Genomic DNA, 24,703 nt, shown 5'->3' on the forward strand with positions numbered 1-24,703 from the left:
CCGGCCCCGGCCCCGGCCCTGCCTCGGGGCCGCCACCGCGCCGCGCCGCGCCGGGGAGTGGAGCTGGAGCCCGGCGCCGACACGCCCCGCAGCGAGCGGGACACATCCCCCGGAGCACGGACCTAGCGCCCCGGCCCCCGGGACCGCCGCCCAGCCCCCCGGTACTGCCCCCCCGACGGGCCCTTCCGCCCCCCGGTACTGCTCCCCCCCCCCGGGCCCTTCCCCCGGTACTACCCCCCCGGACCCTTCCGCCCCCCGCCCCCCGGTACTGCTCCCCCCCCCGGGCCCTTCCCCCGGTACTACCCCCCCGGACCCTTCCGCCCCCCGCCCCCCGGTACTGCTCCCCCCCCCGGGCACTTCCCCCGGTACTACCCCCCCCGGACCCTTCCGCCCCCCGCCCCCCGGTACTGCTCCCCCCCCCGGGCACTTCCCCCCAGTACTACCCGCCCCCCCGGGCCCTTCCGCCCCCCGCCCCCCGGTACTGCCCCCCCGACGGGCCCTTCCGCCCCCCGCCCCCCGGTACTGCTCCCCCCCCGGGCCCTTCCCCCGGTACTACCCCCCCGGACCCTTCCGCCACCCGGCACTGCTCCCCCCCCCGGGCACTTCCCCCCAGTACTACCCGCCCCCCCGGTACTGCTCCCCCCCCGGGCCCTTCCCCCGGTACTGCTCCCCCCCCGGGCCCTTCCGCCCCCCGGTACTGCTCCCCCCCCGGGCCCTTCCGCCACCCGCCCCCCGGTACTGCTCCCCCCCCCCCGAGTCCTTCCCCCCGGCACTGCCCCCCCGGACCCTTCCGCCACCCGGCACTGCTCCCCCCCCGGGCCCTTCCCCCCAGTACTACCCCCCGGACCCTTCCGCCACCCGGCACTGCTCCCCCGGGCCCTTCCCCCCAGTACTACCCCCCCGGACCCTTCCGCCCCCCGCCCCCGGCACTGCTTCCCCCCCCGAGTCCTTCCCCCCGGTACTGCCCCCCCGACGGGCCCTTCCGCCCCCCGACCCCGGTACTGCTCCCCCCCGGGCCCTTCCCCCCGGTACTACCCGCCCCCGGCACTGCTCCCCCCCCCGAGTCCTTCCCCCCGGCACTGCCCCCCCGGGCCCTTCCCCCCGGTACTACCCGGGCCCTTCCGCCCCCCGCCCCCGGCACTGCTTCCCCCCCCGGACCCTTCCGCCACCCGGCACTGCTTCCCCCCCCCCGGGCCCATCCGCCACCCGCCTCCCAGCACTGCTCCCCACCCCGGGCCCTTCCCCCCGACACTGCTCCCCCCCCGGGCCCATCCGCCACCCGCCCCCCAGCACTGCTCCCCCCCCCCGGGCCCTTCCCCCCGGTACTACCCGCCCCCGCGGACCCTTCCGCCCCTCGGCACTGCTCCCCCCCGGTACTACCCGCCCCCCGGCTCTGCTCCCCCCCTGGGCCCTTCCCCCGGCACTGCTCCCCCCCCGGCACTGCCCCCCCGGGCCCTTCCGCCACCCGCCCCCTGGCCCTACTCCCCCCTCCGGCCCCTTCCGCCCCCCGCCCCCCAGCACTGCTCCCCCCGGGCCCTTCCCCCCGGTACGGCCCGCCCCCCCTCCCCGACGGGCCCTTCCTCCCGGCACTGCCCCCCCCGGCCCTTCCGCTGCCCAGCCCCCCGGAACTGCTCCCCCGACGGGCCCTTCCCTCTGGTACTACCCCCCCCGGGCCCTTCCGCCACTGGCCCCCTGGCTCTGCTCCCCCCCCGGGCCCTTCCGCCACCCAGTACTACCCCCCCCCGCCCTTCTGCCACCCGCCCCCCGGTACTACTCCCCCCAGCCCCTTCCGCCACCGGCCCCCTGGTACTGGCCCCCTGGTACTACCCCCCCATACCCTGTCCCCGCCCGTTCCACCGCAGCCCCTACATCACTGGTACCCCACCCAGCCCCACCATACCTCAGTCCCCCAATACCATGGCACAACCCCCTGACCCCTACACCACCAGCCCCCTAGTGCCAGTCTCCCCATACCCTGTCCCTGCCCCCGGGGCCCTGGCGTTTTTATAGCATGTTAAGGCAGGCTTCAGCAAGGAAAAGGTTGAGAACCCCTGGTGTCGGAGCCATGGCGGGTATGGTGCCTCGGAGCTCCGGGGCGGGAAGGGGGGTCCCTTGGGCATAGGGGGGGCAAGGGTTGGCAGGGCTCAAGCCTGTTCCTCCCAGCGGGATCCAGAGAGGGAGCACCACCTCCAGCCCCTGACTCACTCGGGAGGCCACTGAGTATGTCTGCGCTGTGGGGGGAACGCAACCAAAAAACTATAACTCAAAGCTCAAAAAGTTTGAAAACCGCTCAGGGTGCAGGCAGAGAGTAGCTAGGGGCTGTGTGCAGGCCGGGGGTATCAAGGGGCTGTGTATGGGCGGGGGGGCTCCCAGCTTCAGCCCCCCGCTGCTCCTGGCTTGGGGAGGCTGGGGAAGGTTTGCCAGCTTCAGCCCCGCGCTGCTCCCAGCTTCAACACCAGGGCTCGGCACACTGGGTTTCTGCCGTGGGGCTCTGCGGCCCCCCTGAAAGGGCTCCTGGACCTCTAGGGCAGTGGTCTCCCAAGTGGGGTGCACGCAAGACCGTCTGTGGGGGTGCGTGGCAGGAGGAGCGCCGCCAAAGGAGCACCTCCGGCACGGCAGCAACAACACTCCTGGACCTTTGATTCTTCAGCGGCACCTCCGCTCTCCCGGCTCCGTCTTCGGCGGCAGCTCTTGTTTTTTGTTTTTTTGTTTCCCCAGGGCTGGCCCTGGGGGTGCACGATTCAAAAAGTTTGGAGACCACTGCCCTAGGGAACCACAGACCTCCGGTTGAGAACCACTGCCCTATGCTACCATCCCCATCCTCCAAGACCCCTTTACCACCATTTCCCAAATACACCCTCCAAGTCCAGCCCTCCATCCTCCCTATATCACCATCCAACCAATACCCAATGGATCCTCAACCACCATCCCCCAGATACCTCATCCCACCCACCCATGGACCAACCAAATTTCCTTCTTTGACAGTACTAGCCTAGTGATTGGGGAAACAGAAGTCATGGTATATCTTGATTTTAGTATGGTGTTTTATGCTGTCACACATGACATTCTTATAGGCAAGCTAGGGAAATGTGGTCTTGATGAAAATGATTATAAGGTGCGTGTATAACTGTTTGAAAGACCATATTCAGAGTAGTTATCAATAGGTCACTGTCAAACTAGAAGGGCGTATCTAGTGATGTCATGCAGAGGTCAGTCCTAGGTCTGGTACTAGTCAATATTTTCATTAATGACTTGGATAACGCTGTGGAGAGTATGCTTATAAAATTTATGGATGATACCAAGCTGGGAGAGGTTGCAAGCAGTTTGGAGGACAAGATTAGAATTCAAAATGACCTTGACAAATCAGAGAATTGCTCTGAAATCAGTAACGTGAAATTCAATAAAAAGTGGAAAGTAGTCCATGTGGGAAGGAAAAATCAAATGCACAAATACAAAATAGGGAACAATAGCTTGGCAGTTAGTACAGCAGAAGAGGATCTGAGGTTGATAATGGATCACAAATAGAATATGAACCAACAATGCGTTACAGCTGTAAAAGCTAATATTCTGGGATACATTTACAGCAGTGTCATATATAAGGGATAGAAGGCAGTTGTTCTGCTCTACTTAGAGCTCAGGGGATCTCAGCTGGAATATTGTGTCCAGTTCTGGGTGCCACACTTTAAGAACGATGTGGACAATTTGGACCCAGGTCTTCTTATGCTGCACTGCTGTCTTGCTAGTTATCTCCCATTTGCTTGATGACCTCTGCATATTTTATAAGCATACTCTCCACTCCATCACCCAAGTAATTGAAAATACTGAACAGTACCGGGCCCAGGATGGATTCTTGCAGGACCCCACTTGATCCATCCTCTCATTTGACAGTGAATCATTGATAATTACTCTTTGAGCATTGTCTTTCAACCACCTTATAGTAATTTTCTCTAGACCATATTTCCCTAGTTTGCTCATGAAAATCTCATGTGGGACTGTCTCAAAAGCGCTAATAAAGTCCAGATATATCACATCTTCTGCTTCCCTTCTATTCACTAGATTGTTTACCTTGTCAAAGATGGAAACTAGGTTGATTTGGCACGCTTTGTTCTTGACAAGTCGATGTTGACTATTGCTTATCACCTTATTATCCTCTAAGTTTACTAATTAATAGTTTAATAATACTGATGTTCCAGCTGCAGTGCCCAATCCACTGGGCCACACCAGGCTTTATAGATTAAGGCTCCAATCATGCAAAGATTTATGCACATGATTATCTTTAACCACTCAAGCAGGCCCATGAAGTTAACGGACTTATTACCATGCTTAAAGCTTAGCACATGCATAAGTCATTGTAGGATCAGGGCATAATTTTTACTCAAAAGGGACATTGTCAGATTAAAATAATAACTTTTTTTAAAAATAAACTGTGTTATACTTTAGATAATTTAGAATAATCCAGAACAGTCCAATTTACTTTTTCACCACTTATGCTGTTTTGTTTATTTTGAAAAGACCAACCCATTTTGCTTTCTGCAATCTTTAAAAAAAATTAAACATTAAAATATAAAAAAGGCAAAGATCAAGCAGACATAGCAAATGTAGTTATAAATCTCAGATACAGTATTTTATTATGCCTTCAATCCACAGCATTTCTCTGATTGAGTCCCCACTTTAGTGACATTTGACTAATCAAGCAAAAATGTACACCACTGTCGCAATGTCTGGAGCAGCTTACAACCGTGGGTGCCAACCTTGGGGCAGACTGTCAGAAATGGCAGACACCCCAAATTGGTGGTATGTCCTATAATTAAATTTTCACCAACCCAGTAACAAATGTAAACTCCTGGATCACTATAACAGTCTTACCATGGAGTCACGACAGTCCCCTTAGGGTCTCTGGTCTATTCTGCTACCCAGGCAAGCTGGACATGGTAACTGATTTCCCATACCAAAGATCACAAAATATTCAGGTTTCTTCCAGTCCCAAGGGACCAGTCAAATAACACAGATCAATTTGTATCTCAGATCACACACCAACAACAGTGCTTATAGACAATCCTGTAATAAACTAACAGCTTATTAACTAGGGAAAAGAAACAAGAGTTATTTACAGGCTATAGCAAGCAAGCATACACACACACGAGTTACCATCTGCGGTTCCGAAAGATGACAGAGAAGTCATAATCTGTTAATTCAAAAGGTTTTTCAGGGTGGACCCAGGGGTAACCACAAGGGATTTTTGCCTTAGTTTAATGTGTCTGGCCCTGTGAGAGCTCAAACAGCAAAGAGATGAAACATTTACCTGTCAGATATTTTTATTTCCCTCTTCCAGCGTTCAAACTGTTGGGATGAGGCCTTCTACACATACTTCCTGATGCGTGGATGGGGCAATTAACAAAGCTTTTGTCCTATGATCCCATCTGAGTCCTGGTCTACACTACAGAATTACTTCTGTGTAACTACGTCATTGAGCAGTGTGACTAATCCACACCCCTGAGCAACATCGTAATACCAACCTAAGCACTGGTGTAGACCGTGATATGTAGCTACTGCCTCTTGCAGAGGTGGATTAACTAAACCAACGGGAGAGCTCTCTCCCATTGACTTAGAGTAGAGATTCTCAAACTGTGATCCGCGGACCGAGTTTCATTCAGATGGCCGCAGATAGTTCCCTCTAAGGTGCCCTCTAAGGTGCGCGCACACAACAGAATGAAGGGCCACCCACCTAATTAGTGGAGCCATGCAGGCATGGCTTCACTAATTAGGTGCCTGGACCCTGGAGAAGACGCACATGTAAGGTGAAGTGGTGGTCTTGGGGGGAATCGGGGGTAGGTGGGAGGGAGCAGTGGGGTGAGAAGAGGGGGTGGGGGGAATTTGGGACATGCAGGGCTGCAGCGGCTAGAGAAAGAGGCAACTTTCCCCAGCTCCAGGGCTGCGGCTGCTGTGGAGAAACGGAGTCCTTCCCAGCCTCAGCTCAGGGGCTGCTGTGGTGAGGGAGAGACCCCCCCGCTCCTTTCCAGCCCCAGCTCGGGAGCTGCTGTGGCTGGGGAGAAAGGGAGAGACCGCTCTCCTTTCCAGACCCAGCTCGGGGATTGCTACGGCAGGGGAGAGAGGGCATATTCATCACATTAGAAAGGTAAGACTACAGATATTAAAATATGAGTTGTGTGCTTTTATTTGTAGAAAAAAACCCATTAATTATAACATTTGTTTTATATAGCGCTTTTATCCAAAGTGCTTTACAATAGTTAGCTAACGGTACAAATGACGTTTGGAAAGATCATTAAGTGGTCTGCCAAGACCCTCAGCAATTTTCAAGTGGTCCGCAAAAAAAAAAAGTTTGAGAACCACTGGCTTAGAGCGTCTTCAGTAACCGGCGGCTGGATGATGCAGCATTTTAAGGTGTAGAGCTGCCCTGAGTTCACAAGTTCAGAGCAGGCATTTTTACAATTATAAAACTAAGGGCAGGTCTACACTTAAAACGCTGCAGCTGCTCGGCTGTAACACATTAGTGAAGACGCTATTACACCGACAAGAGAGCTTCTCCCATTGGTGTTGTCAATCCACCTCCGCGAGAGGCGGTAGCTGCCTTGATGGGAGAAGCCTTCCCACTGACATAGCACTGATCAATATAACTGTTGCTCCAGTGTGTGGATTTTTCACACCCCAGAGCGACTTATACTGATGTAAATTTGTAATGTAAACCTGGCCTTATATTTTACCTTGTAGCATGGAATACAGACTTTACAAGTGAGATTAATGCATGCAGCAACTTACAAGCATTTCATAGAATCTAAACACTAAATACATTCTTATAAGACAAATATCTATTTTGAACAAAACGAACATACAGGTGAGCTGGTTTGGTCTCCAGCTAGGAATTTGTCAGTTCTAAGCTAGCGCCTATGACCTTGGCCAGAGCCAGAGCAGTTCGTTTACCCATGTCACAGCACTTATAAGACAAAACCTAAAAGTAGAGCAGAGTGCTACACCACAAAATGTGTGCTAGAGAGAAATATTCTAAAATAGATACAACATTCTACTATTACGTTCTTTTTCTGAGGCAGTGCTCATGGATGAATACTTAGCACAATGCTACAGAATGTGGGTCACAAACACAACAGTGGAATGTTGACAATAAAAAAAAACAACCCAGTTCTCATTGACTTTCTCCGCCTCTTCCTCGATTTCAAGACAATATTTCTACAGAAGGTTTACAACACCTACATTTCGGACCTGAAAAACCTGGCAGGCTGTCTTTGAAAGTTTTTTTCATTCAAATCATATGTGAAGGATATCCCAAAGCAAGCTATGATTGGTTCCAAAAACCTTGTTCACAGAGACTGTCCTTTGTTCAAAGGCCTTCTACGCTATCTGCCATTCCATACACAGCTACAATAATTAAGCTATATTAAGGAAGGCTAATGCCTACTACTATTCAATAACCATTTTGCAAGATGTCTAGAGTGATGGATAAGTGCATTGTAAATAAATCTAACAATGGTAAATCATCTAAATACCAAACAATGGCTCAAGTCACCCCTGTGTTAAACCAAACAAGGGAGGAGGAAATCTCTTGAAATTCCCTATGCAGCATTTTCCTTGACTACTCCCTCTGTTGGGAGGAGATTTGGGATGCTGCATTCTAGCCAATCATAGCATCAGTGTGGGGCAATGAGAAGAGACACAGAGGTGTAGAAGCAGCACCCCTACCTGGAAAGCAGCAGATCCATGCATCATTAACCTGACCCAATAAAAATAATACTGAATTTTAAAAGAGAGGCAGAAAAATAGAACCAGCCAGCCAAATTCAACATAGGAGAAAGGCAACAGCATCCAGATGGGCCACCCCTTGCATAAAGGGGCCAGATGCATGGAGGAAGCAGAAAGACAGCAAAAACAGAAGCAACATCTTAAATGTGGAAATATAGTCATTGCAACATGACCCTCAGGGCAGCTAGGAAAGGACTATGCTTGACCTCCAGGACAGAAGTCCATTTATAGCACCAAAAAGCAGGTAACAATGGATTTCCAGTATTTCCTCATACTGGCAGTTGGAGCTAAAATCCCCCCAAAAGATGAATTATTTATAGAAGTCTGTTCTTCCATCACACACACCAGTCAGACGCCGGCAGCAGCACAGCCGAAAGCCACCACAAGTAGATGTCAGAGCATCACCCTCCCCCTTGTTAAAGAGGGGCACTTCAAGGGTCAAAAACCAGTCTGTATCAACCAGCTTAAAAACCAGGGAAGGATGAAGAACCTTGCATCCCTCCTGTGCATGAGAACTATTTCTAAGTAGAATTTCCCCTCCCACACACACTTCAGTAAGGAATCCAGCAAGCTAGATTGATGGCTGGTTCCCAAGGGAACATTAGCAAGCTATTGCTCTTTAAAGTCGGCACAAAATTTTCCTTTGTTAAACTGTTTTGCCTGCTGTGACGTTAAAATCTCTATAACATAATTCAGAAGTTGCAGACTGTGTTGATGTGTGTCCAGCGTGTAGAATAAGAAAGGAAAAAGCAGCAGTACTGCTAAAATAAGAATGACAAATTTGCTAGATTTTTTTTACATGGGTTATGTTTTCCCAGGAAGGTGCAAAAAGGAGGCAGTAATGCCTAGCAGTTAGACCAGGATACCTGGACTTTGGTGCTCTGCTTCTACTGCCAGATGGAGTGGGACACAGAAAGCAGCATCATACTACAGATTAGGTCAAGAAGGAAAGAATATTGTGTGCAAATGAAACCAAAGATTTTTAGGTAGATAGGATGTAATTACCCAGATTGGATTTTGGCTAGCACATCAGAGCAACCCTATTCTTGTAGATATAAAAATCCCTATGAGCTCCTTAATAGCCATAAGGAGTCACAATCTCAATTCGCTATCTGTTTCTTGGCCCCTGACACTGTGCTAGGACATTCATTAAGTACTAACTCCATGCCGGGGAGGGATGAAAGTTTGGCCAATTCTATTCCTCTTTTACAGACCTCACATTGGACCACTACAGTCTTGATTTCACTGGAGTCGGTGGAAATTCCGCCCTTGACTTAATTTGGATTGGGCCCAAAGTCTGGCTAGTCCTCTTCTGTACGCATCCTTCAGTATATCCTGAGGCAGATAAGCGGGTAACAAGGAATGTAAACTTGGAAGCCTACTAGAAAGCATCATTATTACTAGGGGCCAAATTCTGTTTTCTGTTACACCGGTTTAAATCCAGATTTATGCTGGATTAGAATTTGGTCAAGTGTCTATGTTTCATCTCTCTCTAAAGGTACGTCTCCACTGCAATAAAAGACCCACACCACGGCTGTGGCTAGCCCGGGTCAGCTGACTCAGGCTCGTGGGGCTCGAGTTGGAGGGCTAAAAATAGCAGTGCAGATGGTTGGGTTTGAGCATATGAGACCCCATGAGGGGGGAGGATCTCAGAGCCCAGGCTCCAGCCTGAACCTGCACATCCACACTGCTATTTTAAGCCCCGCACCCGAGCCCGACCAACCCAAATCAGTTGACTCAGACTTGGTGTCTCGGGTTTTTTAATCACAGTGTAAACATACCCGTAATCTGCTTTTTTTTAAATGTTTTGGTTTACACTTACTTTTTTTTTGCTTTAAGTGTCAAAGTAAAAAAAAGGCTGATGAAACATGGTGTTTTTAGGTGCTGAGCGTCCTGTTACCGTGACATTAGGCAAACAGTACGTGAACACTGTCCCACGGCTTTGTTCTGCCAACAGCAAAAAAGAACCTCAGGTCAGCAAGAATTGTGATGTGATCTCAGCAAACACCATCACAAATTGGGGACCTCAGATAAATACCAGAGCTGGGCAAACTATGCCTAGAGAATAACTTCTGTTCGCAAAGGATGCAAAAACAGACTTGGATTTCTACAGATTTGTTATTTTTTTCAAAGCCGTTGGACATGTTTTTGGTGACTAAATTTCAGCCTATGGATTATTCGTATTGCTGCAATGATTTGCTATTTCTAGTGTGATGTTTGTGTTCTGTGACCTAATCACATGCTATTTGATTCGGCTCCCTAACCAGAAAGCAGCTTTTAATAAGTTACTTGAAGTGGCATGATCTAGAGCAGTGGTTCCCAAACTTGTTCCGCTGCTTGTGCAGGGAAAGCCCCGGCTGAGCCGGTTTGTTTACCTGCTGCGTCGGCAGGTTCGGCCAATCGCAGCTCCCAGTGGCCGCAGTTCGCTGCTCCAGGCCAATGGGGGCTGCGGGAAGTGGCAGCCGGTTCGTCCCTCGGCCCGCACCGCTTCCAGCAGCTCCCACTGGCCTGGAGCAGCGAACCGCGGCCACTGGGAGCCGCGATCGGCCGAACCTGCGGACGTGGCAGGTAAACAAACCAGCCCAGCCCAGCAGGGGCTTTCCCTGCACAAGTGGCAGAACAAGTTTGGGAACCACTGATCTAGTGGATAGGGCCATGGTGCCCAGCTCTGCCACTGACCTGTTGCATGACCTTGGGCAAGTTACTTCAGCTCTTCATGCCTCTATTTAGAGAGTGTTCTGTTTAGAGTGTGAGCTCTTTATAGCAGGGACTGTTTCTCATTATGTGTCTATACAGTACCCAGCATAATGGGGTCCTTGTCTGTAATTATAAAAAGAAAGTGCTGTGAACATTCACACAAGAGTATTTGCATGAGAAATCATGGCTCTCTCTATTTCCCTGCACTTCCTAGTGAATAGACAGAAAATAAAATAAAATTGTTTCCAAAAAATGAATTGAAAGGGCCAAACATCAAAGAGAAATTATGGTTCGTATGTGAATTAATGTTCACACACGGTTCCCAGCTCCTGCATCTTAGCCCAATTCTAATTAGCACCTCCCCCTCAGCAAGAAAGTTTAGGATCAACTCATTTGGTTTTGTTAATTAGAATAAGAGATCTAGCAGAGCTCTATCAGGGTATAATGAAAATGTTGATGATGTATAAAAAGAGCTACTATAGTCTTCTGCATTCAGTCACAATCCAAAATGCTAATGTTCAAGGCACTGTTTACTATAGTGTTTGGGGCCATTGCTTTACTATTTTTTTATAAGGAGAACACCCTTCCTAATTCAGTTATCTTTAAATCAGAATCGGCTTGTGTTTCAGCTATATACAATAAAAGTTGTGTTATCTGGCACTTTACCACCAGGAAAGCTCTCTAAACTGGCATTTCTGATCTTCATTAAAAGGCCGGTTTATAGTCCAGTTGGCACAGGGCCAGCAGGCTCCCTACCTGACTCTGAGTGGCTCCCGGAAGCAGCGATCTGTCCTGCTGCTCCTAGGGAGAGGCGTGGCTAGGCACCTCTGCATGCTGCCTTCACCCACAAGCGCTGCCCCCACAGCTCCCATTGGCCGCAGTTCCTGGCCAATGGGAGCTGCAGAGCCAGCACTTGTGGCGGGCAGGTGCAGTGCACAGATCTGCCTAGCCACACCTCCACTTAGGAGCAGCAGGGACAGGTCACCACTTGAGAGGAGCCACCTGAGGTGAGCGCGCCCAGATCCAGAACCCCACAACCCTGCACCTCTTCTCGTGCCCCAACCCCTTGCCCCAAGCCCCCTCCCACATCCAAATTCCCTCCCTCTTAGTTAACCGGAATTTTTCACTTACTGGCTCCCCCCAACATGCCGGATAAAACAGCTTTTACTGTAAGTGGACTGTAAATTAAAATATAAAATGGAAAGGTTTTTTTCAAATAAAATTAAAGTTTGATTATTCATTTAAATTTGATTAATCGATTCCAAGGTCACAAGGGACCACTGCAGTTAGTCTGACTTCCTGCATAACACAGGCCATAGCACTTCCCCAAAATAATTCCTAGAGCAGATCTTTTAGATAGAGATCCAGTCTTGATTTTAAAATGGTCAGTGATGGAGAATCCACCATGACCTTTGGTAAGTTGTTCCAATGATTAATGACTTCCACTGTCAAACATTTATGCCTTATTTCCAGACTGAATTTGTCTAGCTTCATCTTCCAGCCATTGGATTGTGTGATACCTTTCTCTGCTAGGTCAAAGAGCATTATTTCTTCCCCAGGAAGATACATATACACGTAATCAAGTCACTCCTTAACCTTTTCTTTGTTAAGATAAATAGATTAAGCTCCTTGAGTCTATAAGGCAGGTTTTCTAATCCTTTAATTATTCTTGTGGCTCTTCTCTGAACCCTCTCCAATGTATCAACGTCCTTCCTGAATGGTGGGCACCAGAATTAGACCCAACAGTCCAGAAGCAGTCACATCAGTGCCAAATACAGAGGTAAAATAATCTCTCTACTCCTATTCAAGATTTCTCTATGCATCTATTTCTTTATGCATCCAAGGATTGGATGAGACTTTTTTCCCCACAGTTTAGCACTCTCACTACTATTGGGGTCAAATATCAACTTTTTAAAATAAAAGATTTCATTACTTACGTCACTAGTAGACGCACCAGATATTAAATCCAATAGAATTTTTTTTAAAATCAAATGCACTTTTCACTATTAATGTCATTTGCTTGCTTTTTATTATTTATATTGCAGGAGTCCCTAGGAGCCCCAGTCATGGATCAGGTCTCTATTGTTCTAGGTGCTGTACAAATACAGAACAAAATGATGGTCCCTTCCCTAAGGAGCTTAAAATCACATCCAAGCTTTTTGCACTTCTGCCTGGATAATTAAATCAATCTTGTGAATTTTACATTTGTGGCAAAGGCCCAGGCTGCGAATCAGGAAACCTGAGTCTGTTGACACACTAGGTGAACTTTGGCAAGTCATTCTTACCTCTCTGAGCCTCAGTTTTTGCCATCTACATGTTAGAAATAGCAGTGCTTATACGCTTTTGTTAAGCATTAAGATATATTAGGGCTGTCAATTAATCGCAATTAACTCACGTGATTAACTCAAAAAAGTAATTGCAATTTAAAACAGTAATCGCGATTAATCACAGTTTTAATTGCACTGTTAAATGATAGAATACCAATTGAAATTTATTAAATATTTGTGGATGTTTTTCTAAATTTTCAAGTATATTGATTTCTATTACAACACACAATACAAAGGTTTCAGAGTAGCAGCCGTGTTAGTCTGTATTCGCAAAAAGAAAAGGAGTACTTGTGGCACCTTAGAGACTAACAAATTTATTTGAGCATAAGCTTTCGTGAGCTACAGCTCGTTCAAATAAATTTGTTAGTCTCTGCGGTGCCACAAGTACACAATACAAAGTGTACACTGCTCACTTTATTATTTTTATTACAAATATTTGCACTGTAAAAATGATAAATAGTATTTTTCAGTTCACCTTATACAAGTACTGTAGTGCAATCTCTTTATCATGAAAAAGCAATTTACAGATGTAGATTTTTTTGTTACATAACTGCACTCAAAAACAAAACAATGTAAAACTTTAGAGCCTACAAGTCCACTCAGTCCTACTCCTTGTTCAGCCAATCGCTAAGACAAACGTGTTTGTTTACATTTACAGGAGATAATGCTGCCCACTTCTTATTTACAATGTGACCAGAAAGGGAGAACAGACGTTCGCATGGCACTTTTGTAGCTAGCATTGTAAGGTATTTACGTGCCAGATATGCTAAATATTTGTATGCCCCTTCATTCTTCAGCCACCATTACAGAGGACATGCTTTCATGCTGATGACAGTCATTAAAAAAATAATGTGTTAATTAAATTTTTGTTTGAATTCCTTGGGGGAGAATTGTATGTCTCCTGCTCTGTTTTACCTCCATTCTGCCATATATTTCATGTTATAGCAGTCTCCGATGATGACTTAGTACATATTGTTCATTTTAAGAACACTTTCACTGCAGATTTGACAAAACACAAAGAAGGTACCAATGTGAGATTTCTAAAGATAGCTACAGCACTCAGCCCAAGGTTTAAGAATCTGAAGTGCCTTCCAAAATCTGACAGGGATGAGGTGTGGAGCATCCTTTCAGAAGTCATAAAAGAGCAACACTCCGATGCAGAAACTGCAGAACCTGAACCACCAAAAAAGAAAATCACCCTTGTGCTGGTGGCATCTGACTCAGATAATGAAAATGAACATGTGTCGGACTTCACTGCTTTGGATTGTTATCAAGCACAACCTGTCATCAGCCTGGACACATAACCCCTGAAATGGTGGTTAAAGCATGAAGGGACATATGAATCTGTAACACATCTGGCATGTAAATATCTTGCGACGCCGGCTGCAACAGTGCCATGTGAACGCCTGTTCTCACTTTCAGGTGACATTGTGAACAAGAAGTGGGCAGCATTATCTCCTGCAAATGTAAACAAACTTGTTTGTCTGAGCGATTGGTTGAACAAGAAATAGGACTGAGTGGACTTGTATGAATGCAGTTATTTTTTGTACATGATTCTACATTTGTAAGATCAACTTCCATGATAAAGAGATTGCACTACAGTACTTGTATTAGGTGAATGGAAAAATACTATTTCTTTTCTTTTTATAGTGCAAATATTTGTAATAAAAAATATAAAGTGAGCACTGTACACTTTGTATTCTGTGTTGTAATTGAAATCAATATATTTGAAAATGTAGAAAACATCCAAAAATATTTAAATAAATGGTATTCTATTATTGTTTAACAGTGTGATTAATCGCAATTAATTTTTTTAATCATTTGACAGCTCTAAGATTATATAAATAAAAACATTACGTAAAGTGCAAGATATTAATATTTTGATGCTGTCCGTTTCTAAGCAGTTTCAGGTTCTTGTTCTCATACAGCATTTTTGCTGATGTAATGCTTGTGTTGCAAACACTGCAAGGAAAAGTTATTCTTTTAAAAGTAATAAATCTCCGTAGAAGTGTAACCAATTCTATGGATTCGTTTCTACTGAGGTTAGATTTTTGTGAAGAGGTTTTTTGGAATACATTTTGCACTTTGCATGGATCTAACCATGTCCCTTTAAGATCCTGTGCTGTGCTTGTATACGTCAAAAACTGTTTCAAAAACAAAACAAACGCAAACCCATCTGTTTGCCAAGCAGCGTGTAGAGACTATGAATCATTAAAGGACAGCCACGTGTCAGCAAGAGTAACAGGAAGTGCCTTGCGCTTGACCTTTATTTATAAAAGCAAGAATGACACTTCACTGCATATAGTTAAAGTGATCTAATCAGCTTCGCTGTGCTATAGCCATCAGATCAATTGCATCCATAACACGTGTGTTTTCCATTAAAACAAGCTGCCTCACATTGGTCGGGCTGGAGCAACTATGAGAATGCCCTCACACTTCACTGCATCAGTGTATTAAAGTGAGGGGTATTTTGGGGGGTGCACGGAGGACTCTTTTTTTTTTTTTTTTTTTTTTTTACTATTTAGAGCAGAGCTTCTCTTGTCTTTTGGTTAAAGAACACACAGCAGTTTGACTCTCCTCTACTTCAATGAGAGATGTGTAGCTGCCCTTTGCCCCTCCCTGCCCTGGGTGCCCTCTGAGGCCTGAATTCAGCTGTGCACTGAACCACATGCTTAACTTTTAAGTCCCATTGACTAAAATGTGTCATGTGCCTGAAGTTAAGTGCATGCCCGACTAAGTCCTCCTCCCCAGGCAAAGTGGGAGGAATAGAACCTCGGTCTCCCCCATACCATGTGACTGCTCTAACCACAGGGCTAACAGTGACAGGGTGGGCATCATTACTGCTTTGGTGGAGTGCGGCAGGTGCCTAAGTCATTCTCACAAGAAACACTATAGGCACCTACACTGCCTGACTCCAGGCGAGGGGGTCCAGGTTGTGAATCGCAAGCAAAGTGAGGCACCCCCCTCTACCCTGGACTTAGATGCCTAACTCTGAGAGAGGGCTGGGACTTGGGACACACCTCTCTTGCTGGCATTTCCCATTGGCTACTCTAGGCAGCTCCCCATTTAGCATGCTGACTTTTGTGGGTCACCTTCTTAAGCACCGCTTTCCCCCCATTCTTTATATAGCAGTTGAATGTCACAACGCCTAAGTCCCTTTGTGGATTTGGATGTAGGCGCCTAGTAGATTGGGACCGAAGCACTACTATGACTAGGCTGGTCCTCTGCACGGAGGCCAATTACAGTCACAGTTGTAAGACATTGTCCTCAGAAGTAGCCAGAGAACTTTTCAGGCTCAAAAGCAACCATGAGTTACTTCCTTAGGTCACGCTCTCCAGCTCCAGCTAGGCCTACGTGGTGCCTTCAGCAAGGGCCAATATCAAATGCTTCTGTGGAAAATGTGTGAAAAACAAACAGTGCTGACCCTGTAGTGCAGCATATGAACAACATTTTGTACTGACCCATGGGGGTTTCTCAGTGATTCCAGCTGAAAGGAGTTGACAGTTCAAAGGAGGAATATTGATAGCCCGCATCTTTTTTTGGTTAGCTAACGCAACTGAAGGACACTATTCTTATTCATAGGTGGCAGATCTTTTCTGGAAACTTACGATACTTCAGTATTTGCATCAATGTAGCCTTCAGGGAGTTCCAAGGGTTATGCTATAATAAATCTATGGCCATCTGACAACCTCCCCAGTTAATAGCATGCCGTACACCATCACAGCCACTTGGAACTTCAAGGGTACAGCAGAGAGAGAACTCGGCTCCTTCTTACTGCAAAAGCACAGGCTCCCGCCCTGACAAAGAATTTCCATTCGTTATTAGCCAAATAAGGCTGATGTCATACAGCTGAGCAGCTCGACTCTCTCTCCTGCAGAGGGAGCAGTGGTGCAAAGTGTAGCCAATTCCTTGCAACGTACTTGGTAAAAATGTTTCTCGTTTACCCTTTTGAAATTAGTTGCCCTTTTAATTTTATTGAGTGGTCTCTTAATCTTCCATAATGGGATGGGGACTTCAGGAACACCCAGTTAGTCTCTCCTATACCATTGGGTATTCCTGTGTAATGGAACCAAATCTGCAAGAAACTAAGCATTTCTTGGAGAAGTGCTGAGGGCCACTGCTGTCTATGGGACCTGAGGGCCCTCAGCTAGTCTCTTGAGGGGCTGTGTATTCACAGGCTCAGCTCCTGAATAGCTCTGTTCCTTAAAAACTCTTACAGAACCTTCCCACCCACCCCCACCCTGCAATCATTTTGTTGTTGTTCTCTGCACCTTTTCTCTTTCTGCTCTGGTTCTGTTGAGATGCAGACACTGGCAGTCACTGCATTTTTCCAAGATGAGGTCCCACCATTGTAGAGATCCAATTACTCCTGTATACAGAAGTCACTTATCTGTCTGAAAACCATTTCCCTGTGTCCAGCGTAGTTTTTGGAGCCGTTCTCCCTTTAGAGTTGGCTGGCGCCTGCCTCCAGACATCTCACCCACGGTCTGGATCCCATTCAGGAGAAATCCATGCTCAGGCAAAACTAAGCCAGAGGCCAGGCCTGAGCCACAACTGCATTTCTTTATGGGGTGCATGCACTCGGACATTCTGTTGCCTCGGCAACCATTCTTGACATCATTGTCCTTGCCACATGTCAGATGTGCCCTACAAGGGGTTGGGAAAGCCTCCTCCATTAACAGGAAAGTGTGGTTTGATGCTGTCAGATGAGTGGGGAGGGAACTCCCTAAAGGGAGAAGGGCAAAGAACAGAGTCACTACATAGCCCAGGGGGAAAAGTTAGAGGCAATAAATACCTGCTTATCCTGATCATCAAGCATGTAGCCCCAAATAAAAAACCTCCATCCCCAAGGGCTAAATTATGCTTCTTCAGCAGCAAAGCTGTTCTGGAGAGCAGGAGCAGGTGCACAGCTAGAATGTCAGTGTCAAGATGCATTATGCTGTCAAAAGACACTATCCCTCCCCTTGGGGAGCAATGGGACTTACTACTCCTTTGCAGCCAGCTAGTTGTCTCCCGGCAAGCAGCAAGGGAAGCGGTTGTAGGCAGGGCCATGATCCCACCTAGACACCCACACCCCTTCTGGAGCATTGGATCAGTGCTAGCCAATACCCCACACGCACACAGCCTCTAGCCAAACAACATCTGCCTTCTCTGCCAGACTAGATGAGGTGGAAGGGACTCTCTGAGCTCCTTCTGACACCCCTGTGCAGGGGCAGATGTCATTGGGCTCTCACTGTTGAGTGTTATCCCAATCTTTAAAATATTTTTCAAGGTGTCTGTATCCAAATGAGGAGAAGTTGTTTTGCCACATGTAGAACCTGTTCACAGATCATAGGTTCTAAACAGAGAGGAAAATTCAAAACTTTGGAGGTTCAAGGAAGGAAGTGATCATGATCTGATAGAATTCAAGATCCTATGGAAAGGAGAACATGAGAACAGCAAAACAAGGACAGTGGACTTCAGACAGGCAGATTTCACCTGACTCAGAGAAACGGTAGGGAAGGTCCCTTGGAAAGACCAATTAGGAAAAAAAGGCGTGTAAGGGGGCTGGCAGTTCCTAAAAGATGTAACATTAGAGGCTATTCCGATGCAGAAGAAAGATAAGAAAAGCCACAGGAGGCCAATGTGGCTGCACAAGGATCTTTTTAGTGATCTAAAAAGCGAAAAGGGATACATACAGGAAATGGAAGGAGGGACATGTCACCAAGGAAGTATATATGGGAATAGTGCCAGTGTGTAGGGACAAAATCAGGAAAGCAAAGGCAAAGAATGAGTTACAGCTGGCAAGAAATGTTAGAGACAAAAGAATATCTCAGACAAAAAAGAAAGATCAGGGATGACGTGGGCCCACTGCTCAGTGGAGAAGGTGAGTGGTAATGGAAGATGATAGGAAGGCAGAGCTGCTCGATGCCTCCTTTGCTTCAATCTTCTCACAAAAAATAACATGATCAGGCAACCAGTGAAGTTCCTATAGTACACAATAAGGGGGAAGGGATGGAGATTGGGAGAAGTAAAGAACATGCCAGATCATCTGACCAATTTGAATGAATTCAATCAGCGGGGCCTGATACAATTCACCCAAGGTATTGAACAAATTAGCTGAAGAAATCTCAGAGCCATGGGCAAACTCATGGATAAGAGAAGAGGTCCCGGAAGACTGGAGAAAGGCTAACATGGTGCCCATCTTTAAAAAGGGGGGGAAAGGAGGAGCTGGGGAACTATAGACCAGTCAGCCTGACTTTGATACTTGGGAAGCAACAAGAGCAATGTATAAAACATTCAATTTGCAAATACCTGGAGGATGAAGGGTGATCACTAGCAGCCAGCATGAATTTACTAAGAACAAATCATGCCAAACCAGCTTGAGTTCCTTCTTTAATAGGGTAACTGGTTTGGTGGATAGCAAGAAATGCGGTGGACATGATATATCTGGACGTTAACAAGGCTTTTGGCACAGTCCCACATGATATTCTGATAAGTAAACTGGAGAAATGCAGGCTCAGCAGAACTGCCATTAAGTGGATATATAATTCATTAAACAACGGCAACCAAAAAGTAACTATTAATGGAATGGTGTCAGATTGGAGGGAGGTTTCAAGTGGAGTTCCACAGGGATCTGTTCTGGGCCTGGTGTTGTTTAACATCTTTATTAAGAACCTGGATATAGGAATATACACAGCATACTGATCAAATTTGCAGACGACACAAAGCTAAGCCAACACTTTGGAGGAAAGAGCTAAAATGCAGAGGGATCTTGATAATTTGAAGAACTGGGCTATTGTCAACAAAATGAAATTCAACAAAGACAAATGTAAGGTGCTACACGTAGGGAAAAACCAAATGCATAAATACACAATGGGGGGAAACTGGCTTGCTAGCAGCACTGCTGAGAAGGATCTGGGAGTTGTGATGGATCACAACCTCATCGCGAGTCAGCAATGCGATGCTGTTGCAGATTAAAAAAAGCAAATGCAATGTTAGGTGGCATTAACGGAGGCATAGCATGCAAGTCACGGGAGGCAACAGCACCACTCTACCCGGCACTGGTTAGGCCTCAGGTGGAGTACTGTGTCCAGTTTTGGTCACCAACGTAAAGAAAGAATGTGGAGAAACTGGAAAGGATCCAGAGGTGAGTGACAAAGATGATCAAAGGGATGGAATGGCAGTCATATGAGCAAAGGCTGAGGGAACTGCAGTTCCACAAGTTGCAGTGGGGGAGGTTTAGGTTGGATATTAGGAAAAACTTTTTCACTAAGAGGGTGGTGAAACACTGGAATGCGTTACCTAGGGAGGTGGTAGAATCTCCTTCCTTAGAGGTTTTTAAGGTCAGGCTTGACAAAGCCCTGGCTGGGATGATTTAACTGGGAATTGGTCCTGCTTCGAGCAGGGGGTTGGACTAGATGACCTTCTGGGGTCCCTTCCAACCCTGATATTCTATGATTCTATGAACTGGGTATGTTTAGTTTGGAAAAGAGATTCAGGGGGAGACATGATAGTGGTCTTCAAATACTTGAAAGGCTGCCATAAAAATAATGGAGAAAAGTTGTTCTCTCTTGCCATAGAGGGCAGGACAAGAGGCAATGAGCTCAAACTACAACATAGCAGGATTTAGATTAAATTTCAGGAAATTCTTCCTAGCTGTAAGAACAGTAGGACTGTCAGGGTTCCTTCCCCACTCTGAACTCTAGGGTACAGATGTGGGGACCCGCATGAAAGACTCCCTAAGCTTATTCTTACCAGCTTAGGTTAAAAACTTCCCCAAGGTACAAACTTTGGCTTGTCCTTGAACAGTATGCTGCCACCACCAAGCATTTTAAACAAAGAACAGGGAAAGAGACCACTTGGAGACGTCTTCCCCCAAAATGTCACCCCAAGCCGTACACACCCCCTTTCCTGGGGAGGCTTGAGAATAATATCCTAACCAAATGGTTCTTAAAAGAAGGATTTTATTGAAAAGGAAAGAAAAGGAAAGAAAGAAAAGGAAGGAAGGAAAGAAAAGGAAGGAAGGTAAAAATCATCTCTGTAAAATCAGGATGGAAAATACTTTACAGGGTATTCAGATTCAAAACACAGAGGATCCCTCTCTGGGCAAAACCTTAAAGTTACAGAAAACAGGAATAAACCTCCCTCTTAACACAGGGAAAATTCACATAAAACAAAAGATAAACTAATCCGCCTTGCCTGGCTTACCTATACTGGTTGCAATATTGGAGACTTGGATTAGGATGGGTCGGAGAAGATGGATTTCTGTCTGGCCTCTCTCAGTCCCAAGAGAGAACAACCATGTAAACAAAGAGCACAAACAAAAGCCTTCCCCCTCCCCCAAGATTTGAAAGTATCTTGTCCCCTTATTGGTCCTTTGGGTCATGTCAAGGTTCCTCCCCTACTCTGAACTCTAGGGTACAGATGTGGGGACCTGCATGAAAACCTCCTAAGCTTACTTTCACCAGCTTAGGTTAAAACTTCTCCAAGGTACAAATTAATTTTATCCTTTGTCCCTGGATCTCCACTGCCACCACCAAACTCTAACTGGGTTTACTGGGAAACGTAGTTTGGACACGTCTTTCCCCCCAAAATCCTCCCAACCCTTGCACCCCACTTCCTGGGAAAGGTTTGGTAAAAATCCTCACCAATTTGCATAGGTGACCACGGACCCAAACCCTTGGATCTGAGAACAATGAAAAAGCATTCAGTTTTCTTACAAGAAGACTTTTAATAGAAGTAAAGAAATCCCCTCTGTAAAATCAGGATGGTAGATATCTTACAGGGTAATTAGATTCAAAACATAGAGAATCCCTCTAGGCAAAACCTTAAGTTACAAAAAAGACACACAGACAGGAATAGTCATTCTATTCAGCACAGTTCCTTTCTCAGCCATTTAAAGAAATCATAATCTAACACATACCTAGCTAGATTACTTACTAAAAGTTCTAAGACTCCATTCCTGTTCTATCCCCGGCAAAAGCAGCATACAGACAGACACAGACCCTTTGTTTCTCTCCCTCCTCCCAGCTTTTGAAAGTATCTTGTCTCCTCATTGGTCATTTTGGTCAGGTGCCAGCGAGGTTACCTTTAGCTTCTTAACCCTTTACAGGTGAGAGGATTTTTCCTCTGGCCAGGAGGGATTTTAAAGGGGCTTACCCTTCCCTTTATATTTATGACAGGTCAGGTTCCATCCAGGTTAGCTGAGCTTCTTAACCCTCAACAGGTAACAAGATGTTGCCTCTGGCCAGGAGGGATTTCATAGTACTGTATACAGAAAGGTGGTTACCCTTCCCTTTATATTTGTGTCAAGGACAATGAAACAGACTGCCTAGGGAGGTTGTGGAAGGCTCCTTCACTGGAGGTTTTCAAAAGGAAGCTGGATAACCATCTGTCTTGGATAGTTTAGACACAACAAAACTTGCATCTTGGCATGGGGTTATACTAGATGACCCTTGCAGTCCCTTCTAACCCGATTCAACTCTGGCAAACCTTGACTTCTGGTTGCTGCATTTCAGCTATCTTGCACCTTTCGAAAGATCTCTCTCGCTATTTTATCATGCGTCTCATGATATTGGGTATTTTGTTAAAGCACTGTCTCTTTGAGTCAACTAATTATATGAGGATCACTGCTTTCATTTAAAATAACCACGCAAAAATCCACTCCGTGCATATGATGAAGTGAGTTATATCCCACAAAAGCTTATGCCAAAATAAATTTGTTAGTCTCTAAGGTGCCACAAGGAGTCCTCGTTGTTTTTACTGATACAGACTAACACGGCTACCCCTCTGAAACAAAAGTCCCTGTAACTGTCTAGCTCTCCACGTTACAGAGTAAAGCTTGAAGACATAAAGCCTAAATGCTCAGAAACCAGAAGGCAAATCAAAAGTGCCCTATACTTATTATTTTTTTTAAATCTCATGAGTTTGTGGGGTCTGACTCATGATTTTCGAATGCTTGGGTAGGTGATGCTTGTTGCTTTTTGGGACTAAGCACCAGGTTTCATTTCCCTGATGCTTACAGGAGTCGGGCAAGAATTAATTTCAACCAAGATTTTTTTTCACTGTTTGCATAGCACAGGCTTCTGTTAAGTTAACCCAGCAAAGCTTCATTATTACTGATCTCACTTAGGTAGCTCTGCAGTTGTAAGTGGCACTCCACAACACTATAATGGATGCTCTCTGCCCCCAGAATGCTTTTAGTCAGAGCTAAGGTAAAGGGAAGTCAAGATGTGGGGCAATGGTTCAGGAAAAGGAGAGTGATTACAGTGAACTCCAGTTGTCCTGGGGCACTCATGCCCAGCAGGGGAGAAGCCAGACTCTCCGGCCTTCTCTCTCCCCTGCAAGAGGGGAGGTACAGAGCACAACTCAGCTCGCACTTGGCAGGCAATTGTTAAGTGCTGTGGTCACTGCATGGTCGAGGCGAAGAGACAGCATCCCTTACACCCTCCTCCCAGCAATGGGCCAAGACAAGGTGTCTTCTAGCCTCTCACCCACTCCGCAGGCAAATAAAAAGAGGGGCTTCACTTTAAAAATTGCCTCATGGCAGCCAGCCTAGGAAAGCCAGACCCACCAGGGGAGCCAGAGGAGGGGGCAGAAGGCCAGATCCTGTAGCCAAGAACGGCAGGGTAGGCAGGGCTGGTGTGAGGTCACATCCCAGAGCGAGAATGGAGATCATGACACAGTGGCCTCTCTCGACACTTACCCACTCCCCAGGCTTGCTACACAACACCCACTGAGACAGCCTACAAATTCCCCTGAGGTAATCTGGTAGCCACCTGTCTTTGTGAGTTAGAGGGCCTGGCTGAGCTATTTAGGCCCCTTCTAATGAGATAGGAGAAGGAAGAATGGATGCCTCCTCTGTACCAGGTTAAGGGGGAGTGCAGGGGGCATGGCCAGCCCTATTTCAGTAAGTTATAGGGTCAATAGTCAGCGTTGACTGTGACCCTAAGGGCCCCTTTATGCCAACTGGCAAAGGGCACACCCAATATTTAGCCAGTGTCTTGTAAGGTGTCATATACAAACCAGCAACACACTGGCTGTTAATATTTTAGTGAGTGATGTATGTATGGTTGGTGTGTAAAGAACTGTGTGTGTGCTGGGAATATGTTCCTAAAATAGGTTCAGACCAAGCAATCTGAGCAGAGAGAATAAACACATTTGTCGGAGACAAAGGAATGTTATTTCACCTGGATCTCCAATGTAAATGGAGCAAGGTGAGGCCAAAGACAATGGAAGTACATTTACATCTATGGTAAACAAAGTGATTAAGCCAATAGAAAAAGACCAGAGGATGAGGAAGACAGCATGGGGTCTACACCACAGCAGGAGAGATTAACTTTGTCTGGGTTTGCTTTGCAAATATATATTTCAAAGGTTTAGTGGACTATAAAAAGGAGAGAGAACTCCTTAGTTATCCCTCAGTTAGGGAACAAAGCGTGTGGCACACTCTGATTCTGTGAATGTTGGATCCTCTGGCCTGGAGGGCTGGAGATGCTGATCACTGCGTGTAAGAGAGAAAACTGCCTACGCAAAGATTGTACTTGCTACAACTGAGTTTCAGTCCCTAGAAAGCGTGTTTTGTTTTGTTTTGTTTTGTTTGGAACCATACCTGACTCTGTAACTCTTGCTTCTTCATCATCAACATCATCACTCCATAACCGCATTGGTTGTGGGGGCACCATCATTGATGAGCAATCAACCAATTATCTCCATCCCTGATGATTGTGTGTCAGTGCTTGAGTCTCCGCGAAGTCCATTCCTGTCCAGTCTTTTATGTTGTCAATCCATCTCTTCTTCTGTCTACCCTTTCTTCTCTTCCCCTGTACTGTCCCTTGGAGGATGGTCTTGGATAGGCCAGATGATCGTGTTACATGGCCGTACCACTTCAGCTTGTGCTTCTTCACAGTCATCAGGAAGTCTTC

This window comes from Caretta caretta, chromosome 4 (assembly GCF_965140235.1).
Source record: "Caretta caretta isolate rCarCar2 chromosome 4, rCarCar1.hap1, whole genome shotgun sequence".
Classification (NCBI taxonomy): domain Eukaryota; kingdom Metazoa; phylum Chordata; order Testudines; family Cheloniidae; genus Caretta; species Caretta caretta.